Genomic DNA, 16,961 nt, shown 5'->3' with positions numbered 1-16,961 from the left:
CTCACATGGCAGAACAGCAGTATACAACAGTACACAAACTCTTGAGGTTTGGGCGCTTTTTGTGCAGGACATGAGAAAAAAAAGTAAATCAAAATCAAGCCATTTGCATTACTGATATGAACATATCCACAACCTGGACCCGCTATACTCAATGAACTCGACCCGAGCCACAACTGAACTGCTCTAGGGCACCATCACACAGTGAAACAACACCAAGTTTTCTTAGACAGAGGAAGCAGTTTCCCCTTTTTCTTTTGATGTTCAACATCCCTCAAATGTTTGCCAGAAAATGTCAGGAAGTGTTGATTAATGATTCAAAGTCCTGCAGTCGTTGCTGTGGTGTATGAGCAAGCAGCAACTCCTTGTATTTCTTTGGTGCCACAACAGCCAGCTCACAGATGGGAGCACTGGCGACGATGGTGTTTCTGTCGACACCAACCCTTCGATATGCCACACTCAACTTTCTTCCTTTCTTGTATGCCTTAAGGACTTTTCTGTATCGCTTGATGACCTCTTCAGGATGACGTGCAGAAACAAACAGAAATTTTGTTAAGTATAACAAACATACGACTAGTGAATTAACACCACAAAACACACACATAGATGCAAAGTGGTTTCAAAAAGTAATGTTAAATGGATTGAACTTATAAGTACTTATTCCAGTCATACTGACTGCGCTGCGCACTAGAGCCAAATTCATTTATACACCGATACGCAGCTCAGTAGGCAACTTGGGGTAAAGTGCCTTGCCCAGGGGCACATCGACATGTGACAAGGGGAAGCTGGAATCAACCCTGAACCTTCTGATTGCAAGATGACTACTCAACCCATCAAGCCACATTCGCCATATGAACACAGACAGCCCAGTTAAATCCCAGCCTCCCTGATCCACTTTCTCAGCTGTTCAATAAAGCACAGTAGAGCCCACACAATGATAAAAATTAAACAAGATAAATAAAAAAATAATGATGTATGGAACATGCCCAATATATAAAGAAAATTAGATCTCACACATGTTTTACAATTTCCTTTTGGGGTGAACTATATTTGTTTCTTTATAGATGAGATCACGATGACGTCAGGACTAATCGATTAATTGATTTTGATTAGCCTGACTTGTCGACTTTGAAAATTACCTAAAATGCCCATCTCTAACATATACAGTCATGAAAAAAAATTAAGAGAGCACCCTTGTAAAAAAAAGGTTATTTAATCGAGAACCAAATGTGGTTTTGATGCCTAAAAGCTGTTTTTGGCGGTACAATGCCATAGCTATCGATGTAAGAACTTAATAGCCAAAATCAGTTATCAAGAAAAGCAAGGAAAATGGTTAGACATCAGTTCTTGAATTAAACTGCTATGAGATATTTTTGTTATCATTATATCTGTTAAGAGCTACCGCACCCAGTTGCCGGTGAAACACCCTTAGTAGACCCAGTCCGCTTTACCCTTTGTTTGTTTGTTTTACCCTCCACCTTCTTATTACTTTGGATGAAAGACGCATAAAACAGAAAAGTATACTTCAAGTTATATTTTATCTACTAAAGACAGAGAAACTGTTACAGACACATCAGCGCTGATAGGTTCTTGATTGGCAAGAAGCCCCGATTGCTCTTTATAAAGGAGTTTAGGTTCACACCCATAGAGGACGTGCTCTTCATTTTTTATATATGTATGTGTGTGTGTGTGTGTGTGTGTGAGAGAGAGAGAGAAAGAGAGAAACAGACAGACAGACTTGGATATGTCTACATGCCTGACGCGCATGAGGGAAGCAGCCTTGTTGCTTTCCTCTCTTTACACTTACCTCTCTGCTTGCCATGTTGCCTTTTTTCTTCACTTTTTTCTTTCTCTTGTCCTTTTTTACACACACACACACACACACACACACACACACACACACACACACACACACACACACACACACACATATATATATATATATATATATATATATATATATATATATTAGGGCTGTGCATAAAAATCGATATAAAGATTAATATCGATATTTTTAAAAACGATTTAATATCGATATTCTGGCTTTCAATATCGATATACCTCCCAACCGCTAGGGGGCGTTTTTTTTTTTTTTTTTTTTTTTTTTTTTTTTTTTTCCCAGTGTCCTGTCCAGCAATATGGCAATAGGAATTTATGTCTCAATGCCAGATAGAGCTCGACAGATTTTACTTTTACAAGTGGAGCAAACGACATGACAATGGGAGAGTAAAGGAAGAACAAAAAGTGAAAGAAAAGAAAAAAAAGAGTAGAGGTGAAAGAAAGAGGAGATAAAAGGAAGAGAATGATAAAACCTTCTCTGTCTGCTCCATCACCTGGAAAGAGACACAAAAAGAACAGCACAACCAACAGACATAAAGCAACAGATACACTCGAATAACACCTAGATGCCATTGCTAAATCATATATATTATTATGTAAGCTGACATGTGTAATGTGATATTTGAAAAAAGAAAGTGAAAGAACATAAATAAATAAATAAATAAATTACAAGATTACTGTATATAAGTGAACACTTAATACCTGGGACCCAGCACCTGTGGGAGATGTGAAAGTGCACTAGTTTAGGTGAACATTATCCAGAAATAGCTTGATAGTGATTGTGGAGAACCGAAGACCCTAGGGGGCGTTATTACAGCGCAACCATTACAGTTCACAGCGAAGGAGAGCGAGTGAGACGAATTTGTGGAACGGCCGACAGGATTTTAGAAGCTCCTTTGACCCTAAAATCAGATGTTTGGGCACATTTTTGGTTTCTGTGACACGTTAAATGCATTGAAGCAAATGCACTTTATTTTCCTGTTAATATGTCTGTGATCAATAAATAGAACATAAACATAATATTTGGCTGATTTTGGTGATTGAATCACTGAGCATTAATTCAAAGTAATAAATATCGATATTGGAATCAAATCAAGCTGAGCTATGTATCGAGAATCGTATCGTATCGTGAGCTGTGTATCGAGAATCGTATCGAATCGGCTCATCCTAGATGATACCCAGCCCTAATATATATATATATATATATATATATATATATGCAGGGGTTGGACAACGAAACTGAAACACCTCTTATTTTAGTGTGGGAAGTTTCATGGCTAAATTGGACCAGCTTGGTGGCCAATCTTCATTAATTGTACATTGAACCAATAAGAACAGAGTGTGAAGGTCCAATTAGCAGGGTAAGAGCACAGTTTTGCTCAAAATATTGCAATGCACACAACATTATGGGTGACAAGAGCCACAGTATCCAGGGTAATGTCAGCATACCACCAAGAAGAACGAACCAACAGGATTAACTGTGGACGCAAGAGGAAGCTGTCTGAAAGGGATGTTCGGGTGCTAACCCGGGTTGTATCCAAAAAACATAAAACCACGGCTCCCCAAATCACGGCAGAATTAAATGTGCACCTCAACTCTCCTGTTTCCACCAAAACTGTCCGTCGGGAGCTCCACAGGGCTGCTATAGCCAATCCTTTGGTCACTCGTGCCAATGCCAAACGTCAGTTTCAATGGTGCAAGGAGCGCAAATCTTGGGCTGTGGACAATTTGAAACATGTATTGTTCTCTGATGAGTCCACCTTAACTGTTTTCCCCACATCCGGGAGAGTTACGGTGTGGAGAAGCCCCAAAGAAGTGTACCACCCAGACTGTTGCATGCCCAGAGTGAAGCATGGGGGTGGATCAGTGATGGTTTGGGCTGCCATATCATGGCATTCCCTTGGCCTCAAGGGAATGCCATGTTTGATGAACATGAAAGTGAAGTTGAACATCTCCCAAGGCCTGCACAGTCACCAGATCTAAATATTATTGAGCCACTTTGGGGTGTTTTCGAGGAACGAGTCAGGAAACATTTTCCTCCACCGGCATCACGTCGTGACCTGGCCACTATCCTGCAAGAAGAATGGCTTAAAATCCCTCTGACCACTGTGCAGGACTTGTATATGTCATTCCCAAGACGAATTGACGCTGTATTGGCCACAAAAGGAGGCCCTACACCATACTAATAAATTATTGTGGTCTAAAACCAGGTGTTTCAGTTTCATTGTCCAACCCCTGTATATAGCCTAATCTAAAGCTTAGATGGATAGAATCACATGTATGATCATTCTTGTTTTACTATTATTACTATTTAAGTTTTACCACCTAAATCAGTCTTGTAAATTCAGATAATTACATCACTTTACACCAGGGGTGTCAAACTCATTTTTAATTAAACGAAGTACATGTTTTTTTTTTTCAATAATTGTGTATCATTCTCTTCCTTTTATCTCCTCTTTCTTTCACCTTTTCTTTTTTCTTCTTGTTCTTCCTTTCCTCTCCTACTTTCCCATTGTAGTGTCCATATCATTAGGCCCGAGCAGCGAAGCGCTGCGAAGGCCTATTGTATCTGTAGTGTTAATTATTATTATTAATCTGCCACCCCAAAGAGGGGCCTTTTTGAGGGCTTTATCATATTCAAAAACTCACCAAACTTGGCGGATGCATGAAGACTGTTTAAAAATTTTGTATTTTAAGGTCGTCGTAAAAATCTAAAGAAAAATACCTCTGTAGTAATAATTAGGCCCGAGCAGCGAAGCACTGCGAAGGCCTATTGTATCTGTACTGTTAAAGGGGAAGTCTGGTCAACAAGGAAAAATCAGGGGACCATTAGCTATAACTAAAACTAATATGTTTGTGGTTATTTAATGAACTAATCTTTAATCAATAAGAAAATAAAAACATAAATTGTCATGTGGTTCACTGTGTATGGGGCCATTACTGCCCATATTTGGGCAGTAAGGGCCGTTTGACATCACATCCTGTGACGTGGAAAAGCGGAGCGGCGACAGCATTTCTCGGCGCTTTTCTCGGCGCAAAGTCAATAGGAGCCGTTCTACACAGTTGCGATCATCAACAATTTTTTCGGATTTCCAGAGGACTTCACCACTGACATTCGCAAGAGCTATTGTTACAGCAACAATGCCCACGTGCATGGCCATTGGATGTTCCAACACAAATGGTAAAAGTGGAAAAAACATTGCTTATTTCAACTTTCCGATTCATGAGCCACCGGGCTCGTCGCTGGATTGCCAACTTGAAGAGAGCGGATTTGCCATCTAACTTCTGGCCAGAGAGAAAACACTTCATATGCAGCGACCATTTCGAAGAAGAATGTTTTGAACATGACATGAGAGCAAAGATTTCGGTAAGTTATTTTCAAATTTTAAATTTTAAATTTAGAATTTGCAGGGATGGTTACCGCCCCAGCATGTGCTGGAACGCTTTTATATTTTAATATTTATACAATAATGACCACCTGCTCTATTTACTAGGGGGCAAATATAACTCATGTCACTTCAGCGCGATCTCTCCTCCGCTGCAGCGCCTGCAAAGCCGTGCTGCGGCGAAGCGCGCACACACACTCACACACACACACGCGTATATATATATATATATATATATATATATATATATATATATATATATACTGTAGGACCCGACTGAGTTTGCACTGGAAATAGGTATGGCTGGATTCCGCCAAAAGTCGGGTTTCTGTCAAGAAACTCTTCTAAAAAATCCATATCGCTATCAGATGATGATAGGTCCACGGAATTCCCATCAATGTCACTAAGTACTTCATCACTCTGTGCTTTGTACAGAGCACCAGTCATCACCATGTTGGAAAATAGTGCGTCACAAACAATAGAACGTTGGGACTTGCTCAACAGCGGGCCTGCTGTGTGACGTCACAAAATGGGAGGTGACAGTACTATTTTTGAACAAGATGGGTTCCTCCAAATAAACATGATTCAATGAAAATTATTCTTAATTAAAAAAACGTATAATTTATTGCACAGTATGTAGTAGTTTTATATTTAAAGTACTTTCAGCAGTTTGATTTCTGATTTTGACCAGACTTCTCCTTTAATTATTATTATTATTAGGCCCGAGCAGCGAAGCGCTGCCAAGACCTATTGTATCTGTACTGTTTCTTATTATTAGGCCTGAGCAGCAAAGCTCTGCGAAGGCCTATTGTAACTGCAGATTTTATTAGGCCCGAGCAGCAAAGCGCTGCGAAGGCCTATTGTATCTGTAGTGTTAATTAGGCCCGAGCAGGGAAGCGCTGCCAAGGCCTATGGTATCTGTAGTGTTAATTATTAGGCCCGAGCAGCAAAGCGCTGCGAAGGCCTATTGTATCTGTAGTGTTAATTATTAGGCCCGAGCAGCAAAGCGCTGCGAAGGCCTATTGTATCTGTAGTGTTAATTATTATTAGGCCCGAGCAGCGAAGCACTGCAAAGGCCTATTGTATCTGTAGTGTAAATTATAATTAGGCCCGAGCAGCGAAGCGCTGCAAAGGCCTATTGTATCTGTAGTGTAAATTATAATTTTTTGGGAGCTTTATCATTTTCAAAAACTCACCAAACTTTGCCAATGCATGGTGACAATTTAAAATTTTTATATTTTAAGGTCGTCACAAAAATCTAAAGAAAAATGCCTCAACAGTGCCACCTAGACATTTTCAAAGGACCCTTTGCTATTCTATTCAATTCAATTCAATTTTATTTATATAGCGCCAAATCATGAAACATGTCATCTCAAGGCACTTTACAAAGTCAAGTTCAATCATATTATATAGATTGGGTCAGATTATACAGATTGGTCAAAAATGTCCTATATATATAACCAGTTGATTGCATCAAAGTCCCAACAAGCAGCATTCACTCCTGGGAAAATGTAGAGCCACAGGGAGAGTCGTCTGTATTGTACATGGCTTTGCTGCAATCCCTCATACTGAGCAAGCATGAAGCGACAGTGGGAAGAAAAACTCCCCATTAACGGGAAGGAAAACCTCCGGCAGAACCGGGCTCAGTATGAATGGTCATCTGCCTCGACTGACTGGGGGTTATAGAAGACACTTACTTCATCGTAGAGACACTAAACTTGGTACAGTTGCAGAGCTCAACAAGACACTCAGAATTTACAATTAATGTCATAGTGCAAGTATCACAGGAAGTTGGCCATTTTAGATTTAAGGTCGTAATTTGACCTCATTTTTCACGTTTACAACATTGGTATTTGATCAAACTCGTCCTAGAGATTTTGAGCATGCGGCTTGAAACTCGGGCAGTCTGATCATAAGGCATGGCCAATTAAAAGTTATCAAAACTGTGAGTTTTTGAGCATGCTGATGGGGCTTAAGCAGGGGTCAAAGTTCACCTATTCGCTACAAAAAATAAAAGTGTTATATCTCCTACACAGAAACACACAGGGGCACCAAACTTTCCATGATTGATCAACATTGGGTCTTCTACAATATCCAATGATCAAATTATGAAATAATTAAGGCCATGCCTCCTGACAGCAGAAGGTGTCATGTTTTGCTGTAAACGGTCGCTATGTTACCCCTCTGAGCTAATCAAGATGAAACTGTGTCCAGAGACAGAAGACAAGTTGGTGTGGTGTGGATTCCAGCCCCAAGTGGATTCGATGGAGCAGGGCGGCGTGACGGCGTGGCAAAGTCACCTCAAACGCCGCTGCCATACGTTTGGCTCTAAATTCCACAGTTTTGGGCCGAGCTGCTTAAAACTCGCTTGGATGCATCCTTATCCACCCCCCACCAGGAATCCATAACAAACTTTGGTGGCCGTGACCTAATTTCTCTATAGCGCCCCCTAGAATATTTTAAATGATCAGCCCCAAGCCATGCGTTAAGCTATTCAAATCAATTTTATTTATATAGCACCAATTCATGAGACATGTCATCTCAAGTCAGTTTACAAAGTCAAAATCAATCAGATTATATACATTGGATCAGATTATACAGATTGGTCAAAATTATTCCTATATAAGGGAACCAGTTGATTGCATCAAAGTCTTAACAAGCAGCATTCCCTCCTGAAGAAGCCTAGAGCCACAGGGAGTCGTCTGCATTGTCCATGGCTTTGCAGCAATCCCTCATATTGAGCAAGCATGAAGCGGCAGCTGGAAAAATAACTCCTCATTAACAGGAAGGAAAAACCTCCAGCAGAACCGGGCTCAGTATGAACCGTCATTTGCCTCGACAGATTAGGGGTTACAGAAGACAGAGCAGAGACACAACAAGACAGACAAAAAAGCACAGAAGTTCTATATTAGATGGTAGTAGCGGGTGATCTGTCTTCCCTGGATGATGCCACAGCTAACAGAACGCAAGACCAGGTGTACCTACTATGAAGAAAAAGAGAACAAAAAAAGCTAAAAGCTTAAATGACAACAAGCAATGCAAAATTTAAGAACAATAGACCCTGATGTCCTCCAGTAGCCTAAGCCTATAGCAGCATAACCATAGAGGTAGCTCAGGGTAACATGAGCCACTCTAACTATAAGCTTTGTCAAAAAGGAAAGTCCCAAGTGCCAGCTTCTAGTGGAGGAGTTCAAGTATCCTTGGGTCTTCTTCAGGAATTAGGGGAAGATGGAGCGGGAGATCGACAGGCGGATTGGTGCGGCGTCTGCTGTGAAGCGGGCGCTGTACCGGTCTGTTGTGGTGAAGCGAGAGTTGAGCCAAAAGGCGAAGCTCTCGATTTAATGGTCTGTCTACGGTCCTACCCTCATCTATGGTCATGAGCTTTGGGTCGTGACCGAAAGAACGAGATCCCGGATACAAGTGGCCAAAATGAGTTTTCTCCATAGTGTGTCTGAACTCTCCCTTAGAGATAGGTTGAGGAGCACAGTCATCCGCGGAGGACTCAGTAGAGCTGCTGCTCCTTCACGTCGAGAGGAGCCAGTTGAGGTGGCTCGGGCATCTGGTCAGCATGCCTCCCTGGTGAGGTGTTCTGGGCATGTCCCACCGGGAGGAGGCCCAGGGGAAGACCCAGGACATGCTGGAGGGACTATGTCTCTCCGCTGGCCTGGGAACGCCTTGGGATTCCCCCGGAGGAGCTGGCCCAAGTGGCTGGGGAGAGGGACGTCTGGGCCTCCCTACTGAAGCCGCTACCTCCGCGACCTGACCTTGGATAAGCGGAAGACGATGGATAGATGGATGAAAAAAGGAAAGGTTTAAGATTAGTCTTAAAAGTAAACAGAGTGTCTGCCTCACGGAACAAAACTGGGAGTTTGTTCCACAGGAGAGGAGCCTGATAGCTAAAGGATCTGCCTCCCATTCTGCTTTTAGAGACTTTAGGAACCACCAGAAGACCTGCAGTCTGAGAGTGAAGTGCTCTGTTAGGAATTACAAAAGTAGGTACACAACATACACATGTGGAATCTTGCTCAAAGTGTTACTTTAGCAATATTCCAATTGCTAAAGTGTTACCATTATATTATTACTTTTGGGTGTGTATCCACCAATTTAGATGTCAAACTTTCATAAAAGCTGTCTTAATGCAAGAAACATTACAAACACACCTTTTATTAAATTGGTATACTAATGTTTAAACCAGGGGTTTCAAATGTACAGCCCGCAGGCCGAATCCAGCCCACTAAACGATTTAGTCCAGTCCAGTGGCCAAATGCATTATCATTATTCAACGGCTGTATCTCCTCGCTGTATCGACTGATCTGCACCAGATTTTTGTGAGTCGTGGGGGAGCGCTGCCAAACGCATTCGTGTGAATCGCCCGGTGGAAGGGCGGGAAAAATGTGTGACAGCTTCTGCAGTGGCTTGCGGCTGGCATTGCGCGAATCCCCGTGGTGGCCAATAGGCCAGAGCGGCGCTTGGCTGCGAGGGCCGATCGACGCTGCTTGCGGCTATAATTTGAGATATTCCCCGCATGAATCATAGTAAAACTATTCACATTCATAAATCAAGCAGAACACTATGGCAAAAGCAGTACTGCTCCACTTGTGAAAGTCAAATCTGATGAGCTCTTTTTGGCATTAAGACAACAATTCTTATTGCCACATTGCCAGACAGGACCTGGAAAAAAAAAAAAAAAGCTTTTCTTTATTTTATTTTTTTGAATAATGATCATGCATTTAGCCACCGGGACGGACTAAATTGTTTGGCGGGCCGGAACCGGCCTTTAAAAACCAGGAAAAGACACCCATTATGCCATTTAACATCAATATATAGCTCAGCCTTTATAACTGACAGCGTCAACATTCAATCAACAATAATACTTTGTATGCACTCCTTGCTGCTCTCCGAAAATAATAATTCTACTAAATATAGGCCTACAACAAGACTTACAACTCATATAGACTTTGTTTTCACACACACACACACACACACACACACACACACACACACACACACACACACACACACACACACACACACATAAAGCACTGTACACTTGACAAGTCGGGCTAACCCTCTTTCTAGCAGGACTTTGTTAACATGCAGTCTAGCTTACCGTTGTCCATGTGCACTGCATGGTCCACAGGTGTAGTTTGCACTGTTGACTTCTTTCTCTTTCTCCCGACAGCACCTGGATTTACTTGGGTATTTTGCACATCGCTGCTGGGAACACTGGTACTGCACGTTTTACCAGACCTTGTATTCATTATTTGAAGTCAATGTTAATACGAGCTGTGCATCAACAATTTGCCGAGTAAGTGAAAAAGATGGGCCGTAATAGCCACAGTGGTTATATGAGGTGATTGACAAGTTGACAACCAGCCAAAATGATGAAGGCCGCATGGCTCCGCCTCCAGCCTGCGAATACAATTATGATTGGCTTGTTTCATACATAGTAATCTGGCAGGAACTAGGAACATAGACTCAGAAGTTTGTGTGATGTGTGTGTGGAAAGATCAGAGGATAAGAAAATAGAAACACCCTAATCAAGTTGTATTGTCATATCGTGGCCAAATAATGCCTGGTTTAGCCACTGAACTAAGAGAGCTTATTGAAGGCAGAGCTAAATCTAAAAGAAGACACAGAGAAATAATCAAATGGATGCAGAAGAAAAGGCTTCTAAGAAGAGGGATGAGATGATATAAGAAATGCAAACACAAGATGAAATTCAAGGAATCGGTTTGTGTGGACAACTATGCATAGTATGTTTTATTTTTTATTGCATGAAATTAAATTAATTTAGTTGTTAGTTATTAAGAGTGCCCTATATATTATAATTAATGTCAATAACCATTTCTAGAAATTAATATTCAGCACATTTGAAACATTTAACACACATATGAGTTTATGGAGGTACCTGGTACAAAATATTTTCAGATGGCACCATGGCCAAATACTGATTCATTTGGAGGTCCTTGACATGAAAATGTTTCAGACTGCTTTAGCCACCTCCCTGGCCTGTGTCATCCTTATCTTTATTTGTATATTTTCAGGGTTTGCAAACACCATAACCACAGAGGGAGGAAACAGAAGAGGTCAATTAGACACAAATATATGTTTCCCTCTTCAACTTTGTGTACAGGTATACAATATGGTATATCATATAGGTATATCATTTTAGTCTGTCTATAATGAAAGGTGTTATTTCAGGAGAAATACTGTGTAACTATGCTGTCATAAACAATAACTTGAGACTTTGGAATAAAGTTTGTGATTATTATGTTATGGAGAATCTGTAGACTTATGATGATAGACAGTGCTTGGAGTTATTTCACTTTTGTTCATTTTGACAAAAGGTGTACAGCGGGTGAAATAAACCACCATTGTTCTCAGTAAATATGTTTCTAGAGGTGCTATATACATGAGATTTTCACCAGAAATCGGTAACAATCCACAGATACAAAGAAATCAAACCATAGATGTCCAGAAATAAAGTTATTTGTAATAAAGTGAAATGGCACAGGGAAAATATACTGAAAAAACTTACTGAAATGTATTTAATACTTTGTACAAAAACCTTTGTTGGCAATGACAGCTTCAAGGCCCATTCTTCCACACAGACAGTCTTCAAATCTTGAAATATATATTCCATCAGTATTGCTATTTTTGTTTACACAATGACAGTTTTCATATTCTTGGATGCAATAGAGGCTAAATTTGTGTATCAAATAAAAACAAACAAACAAAAGAACCACTTTATTGCTAACTGTGATATAATAATTATTTAGATTTGCACAAGGCCTGCGTCTTCGTCAAGTGGACATGATCAATGATGACATCTCTGGAAGCTCAGCAACCCTGTCCAAGATGGCTCAAAAGCTGCGAGATGTTTGCACTACTGCAATGGACAGATATCAGCAAGCAACAGGCCAGTACATAGGAGGGCGGCAGCAGTTTGTTACCATTGATGAGAGCCACTTCAGACACAAAAGAAAGGCAAGCAGAATTTACTATTATCAAGATAATAATGTACATTACGACATTATTACGACATTATTCATTTAGTATAAACAAGAATAATTCCAAATATTTTATGTTTTCAACAGTATGGACGAGAGGAAGAAGTGGGTTTTCGGGATGATAGGTGTGAACCGGAGAGGGAAAAGACATGCAAAGCCTGTTCTTCGCTTAGTCGAGAGAAGAAGAAGGAGAGATCTGGTACCGCTTATAGCTCACCATGTAAAAGTGGGATCTACAATAATAAGTGATGAGTGGCGGGCTTATCGCAATACTTCACCTCAGCTAGGTTACACCCTTTTCACTGTCAATCACAGTGTTTCATATGTTGATGCCCAAACAGGTGCACATACACAGCACACAGTGAGGGCCTGGAGAACGGTTAAGGAAAATGTGTGGAGACTAAGGGGGAATCGTACAGAGGAGTTACTGGTAGACCATCTCAGAGTTATTGAATGGTATGAGTGGCTGGCCCGTAAACATCGCAAGGGGCCATTAAATGTCTCTCTGAAATATTCTGTTTCTTAAATGTTTAGCACAAAAAGTACCAAAACCTCAATGTTTTGTATACTGTTGTATACTGCTGGGGTCCGTTCTTCGTACGTTGCTTAAAACATCCGAGATCAAATGACACATCCAAGATGATTTCATCCGGCTAATCATGATCCGGCTAATTGGGTTCTTCGAACACACCTGTGGTTTATGATTCGTATGGCTGGATTGAGTTATCTGAGACAACTGCGCATTCATGCGTTTGTTTAAAAGGGGAAATGTATCGATAGTAGAAACAATGATCAGCAGCGCTGCTATTGGCTGTTCAGCATGGCCAAAGAACGCCCACAGTTTTTCTCCCAAGCAGAACAGAAGCTTGGAAGATTATGCCGAATTTGAGTCATCAATTAAAACACCTCAAAATCTGTTAAAGCCAGGAGAGAGGGCTGACAAAAAGCAGCAGACAAATTAATGCATAAATACTGTCCATGGTAGATGTTTCTATCACTTTCTACAGTATGAATTTTTGCATTTTAATAATCTCATATTTACTTTGTTCTTTTATATCAGAGCCTCCACGGGACCCGCTAGAACATGGGGACAAGTAAAAGTGAAATACAAGAATATTCTACAAAATGGTAGCCTTTAATTATTACACTTTATTTTAAAAAGGCACTTGTTGTCAAGAGATCCAAATTTCAGTGTCATTCCTTAGTAAAGGAAGTAAAGGACATGTGCAAACTGGGAATTTTAACAAAAATAAATAAATCTTCATCCATAAAAAATTAAAATCTTCCTTTTCCAAGTCATCCACAGTTTACACGGTAAAACTGTATTGCTGCGTGGCTAGATAATCCATCCATAGTTTTTTCTAATACAATATACGGCTCGACAGGAAGCAAGCCTTTCAAAGTAAACTAAACTTCACAATAAAATGGCCCGAACAAATCTTCTTACTGAATATGATAAAAAATAAAAAGCAAACTATCATACAAATAACTTAAATATTTTAGATTTATGGCTCCAACATCACTTTTTCCTCTTTAAAAGCCACTGTTAAATGATGTGTTTGTCTGTTTATAACAGCCACCAAGAAAAATCTCTCTACAATTACACTGTCGCGCTGCGCTAAAGGGTCCTGTCTATTGCGCAATACGCAATTAATTCGAAAAACTCTGCAAGTTATTCTTGCACCTTCCGCAACAGGTTGCTGTCGTAAAAATGGACATGGCTACAGCAGACTTCCCTATCTCCTCCGCTTATACAGCCGTGATCTAATCTTGTTTACATGAAATAACCCTGCTCGAGAACAGGCTTAAGCTGGCGAACATGTTGCTATGACAACAAGTGCAGGATGTCTTTTGAAGAACCAAACGATCCAAGATCATGCCAAATCGTCAACAATGAAATCCTGCTAACTGAGTTAGCGACGTATGAAGAACGGACCCCTGTTCTGCCATGTGAAGGCTCAGTATGTGTGTTTCTGTAAATTAAAAACAATGTTCAACATGTTATCTGTTGTATGTCTTTGATAATATATAAAAGTCTATGGGTGGAAGAAGGTTAAGATACAAAAATGTGATATTTTAAATATCACATAAAATTTCTGTACCTTGAACTTGTTTCTCCCATTTTCTGTTCTACAAAGTCTTGCTGGTATTAGTAGATGGTTGACAGACTATTAACAAGTGACCTGTAAAGGTTGAATTAATGTAGTAGTTAAGTATTAGTTACAAGCTTATGAATGTTATTGAAACATTATTCTGAAGTTGCAGCTATTAGGCATAGTTATAAATCCTTAGCAAATTATTAACAAACACTTAACAAGTGATTAATAAGTCATGAATTAACAGTTTACAATTTATCTATTAACTAGTTATAACGGATAGTTATTATAAAGTGTTACCGAATAATAAAAAATATTCTAACGCTCCTGCATCCTTATATGCTCATGGGATGTTGCAGTAGATCTGATTGAGTATGCTTTTGTCTCTGGACAGAAACTTTGTGAACTTATGGAATTTGGGAAGTGCAACTTGAATTCAACGTGATCAAAGTCTCCAGCTACGATCATAGCTGCTTCTGGATTACTGTTTATTTGGTTATTGATGAAACTGTATAAATTGTCCAGTGCTAACTTCACATGAGCTTTAGGCTGAATGTATTTTGCAATAATTATCACAGAGTTAAACTCTCTAACTAGTTTATGGTCTGCACTTAATTGCTAGATATTCCAGATCGGGAGAGCAGAAGGTTCTGATTGCTTTTGCAGCCTTAACCTTTGCTTCTCTCTGTCGCTTCAGTCCAGTTGGCTCTGAGCAGGGAGCAGTCTGCTTGCTGCATTGCGGCATTTGGGGTGTTTTTATTTAACCACTTCTTTGTCTATGTGGATTAACCTTTAGCCTATTGCACATGCCACTGAAGCTGCCATGTCTTCTTCTACCCCTCTGCCTCTGACTTCCAAAAAAAAGTAAAAAACAAAGCAACTGGACTTGTTTTCCGTAGTTGACGTTTCGCTTCCTCTCCCGGAAACTTTCTCAATTCAAAAAGTCTGGAGTAATGTGGAGTAACAAGCTTTATACCATTGCCCAACAAAGGCCTTGCAATGGCTTAGATAACATGCAAATTCAATCGAAACAGGTCCACCCCTTAGTAATGGGCGGTCGTTAAAGCCATTAAGCCAGCAGATTGGACCGAAACTGGTCCACTCCTCTGTAACGAGGAGTTGTTAGGGTTGTTATTGGCTTGGCTTAAAGGAACAAGTTGCTTTGTTTTTTACTTTTTTTTTGGAATGACCATGACCTGGATGACTGAGAATCTTCACCAGCATATTCTGAAGACTGATTTGCTCAGTAAAATCATTTAACCTTATGACCGAGTTTGTTAATGCGATTCTCCCTCTGGACGTCTGGGGTCGCTGTAGCAAATCGATGGCTAAAAGGTTACAGCATAAAGTTGGCAAAATTGCTTTTACCAACATTAATATTCAATAGTAATGCGGGGATAAGGCCAGGGGTGGACTGGGACAAAAAATCGGCCCTGGCATTTTGGATTAGACTGGCCCACCACATTTTTTTTGTGTGTACTGAATGTGTATACCAACTGTGCAATACGTTGAGGCCAAGTTAATGGAATTTAGTGAGAGTGGACACTTAAAATACTTCCAAAATCCTAATTTATTAACACTGTAAAGTGTAAACTCCACCACAGCACAGCAACAATTCTTAGATCAGGGAGAGAGAGAGAGAGAGAGAGAGACAGAGAGAGAGAGAGAGAGAGAGAGAGAGAGAGAGAGAGAGAGAGAAAATTCAATTGTTCAAACAGTTATGAACTGATTTTCCACAATTTAATATATGTGGATTATGAATTGTGTTTTGGTCATCATACTGTGTGCAGGTAACATGTTTTTGTGCTGCTGCGCACGATCATAAAAGGCAAAGAGCTGGCTGAATGTGAGGCCGACAGTTCCTTGGGCTCTAGGCAGGGGGCGCTCATGGGGCACCGCTCCTGATCCCAAAACTGTAGAGTGACAGCAAGTTATGGATGTTTTTTCAGCGAGTTATGCTAAACAAGTAAAGCACTAAAAAGATTCTAAACATACAGCTGGAACAGGACTGATCAAGGAAGGCTTTCCTCCCTGGTAGTGATCTCCATTGAGACTGAGAGACTTTTAAAACTGAAGAAAATAAAAGGAACATTTACCGGAAAATGATGATATTTTTGTTCAGAAAGAGCGCCGCATGGACTTAAATTATAAGCAGAGGTAAGACAGCGATACTTATTCATGTTTTGTTTTTGTAATAAAATGTGCGTAATGTGGGTTATAGTTTTAGAATGTGTTACAAATGCAGAAATCCATCATAACTCATAAACTGTTACCAGTCAAATGAGAAATAATTTAGTTTTATTTTTTCATCAAAGAATCAATATTTTTTCCATGTCTCTTGGTGACTTGATTTTGCTCAATCAGTCTCCTTCAGCACTTTGCAATGAGTCTACTCTGTAGAGTGTATATATTTGTAAATCTGACTCTGATGACGTCAGTGCCTCACCAGCTATGAACTCTACCGCACGTCACTGACAACAACCACCACCACCACCACCATATTTTACATCAGACACCGGAGCAAATGAAGGGCCTGCTGTTGGGAACATGTCAGTCAGTTTGACACATTTCGCAGCGTCCGCTTGAAGAACCCGTTTCTTTTTTTCGCGCAGTTTCTCTGCGCCTCCCTT

This window comes from Fundulus heteroclitus, chromosome 19, assembly GCF_011125445.2.
Source record: "Fundulus heteroclitus isolate FHET01 chromosome 19, MU-UCD_Fhet_4.1, whole genome shotgun sequence".
NCBI classification, from domain to species: Eukaryota; Metazoa; Chordata; class Actinopteri; order Cyprinodontiformes; family Fundulidae; genus Fundulus; species Fundulus heteroclitus.
Note: the sequence above shows the minus strand (reverse complement) of the source record.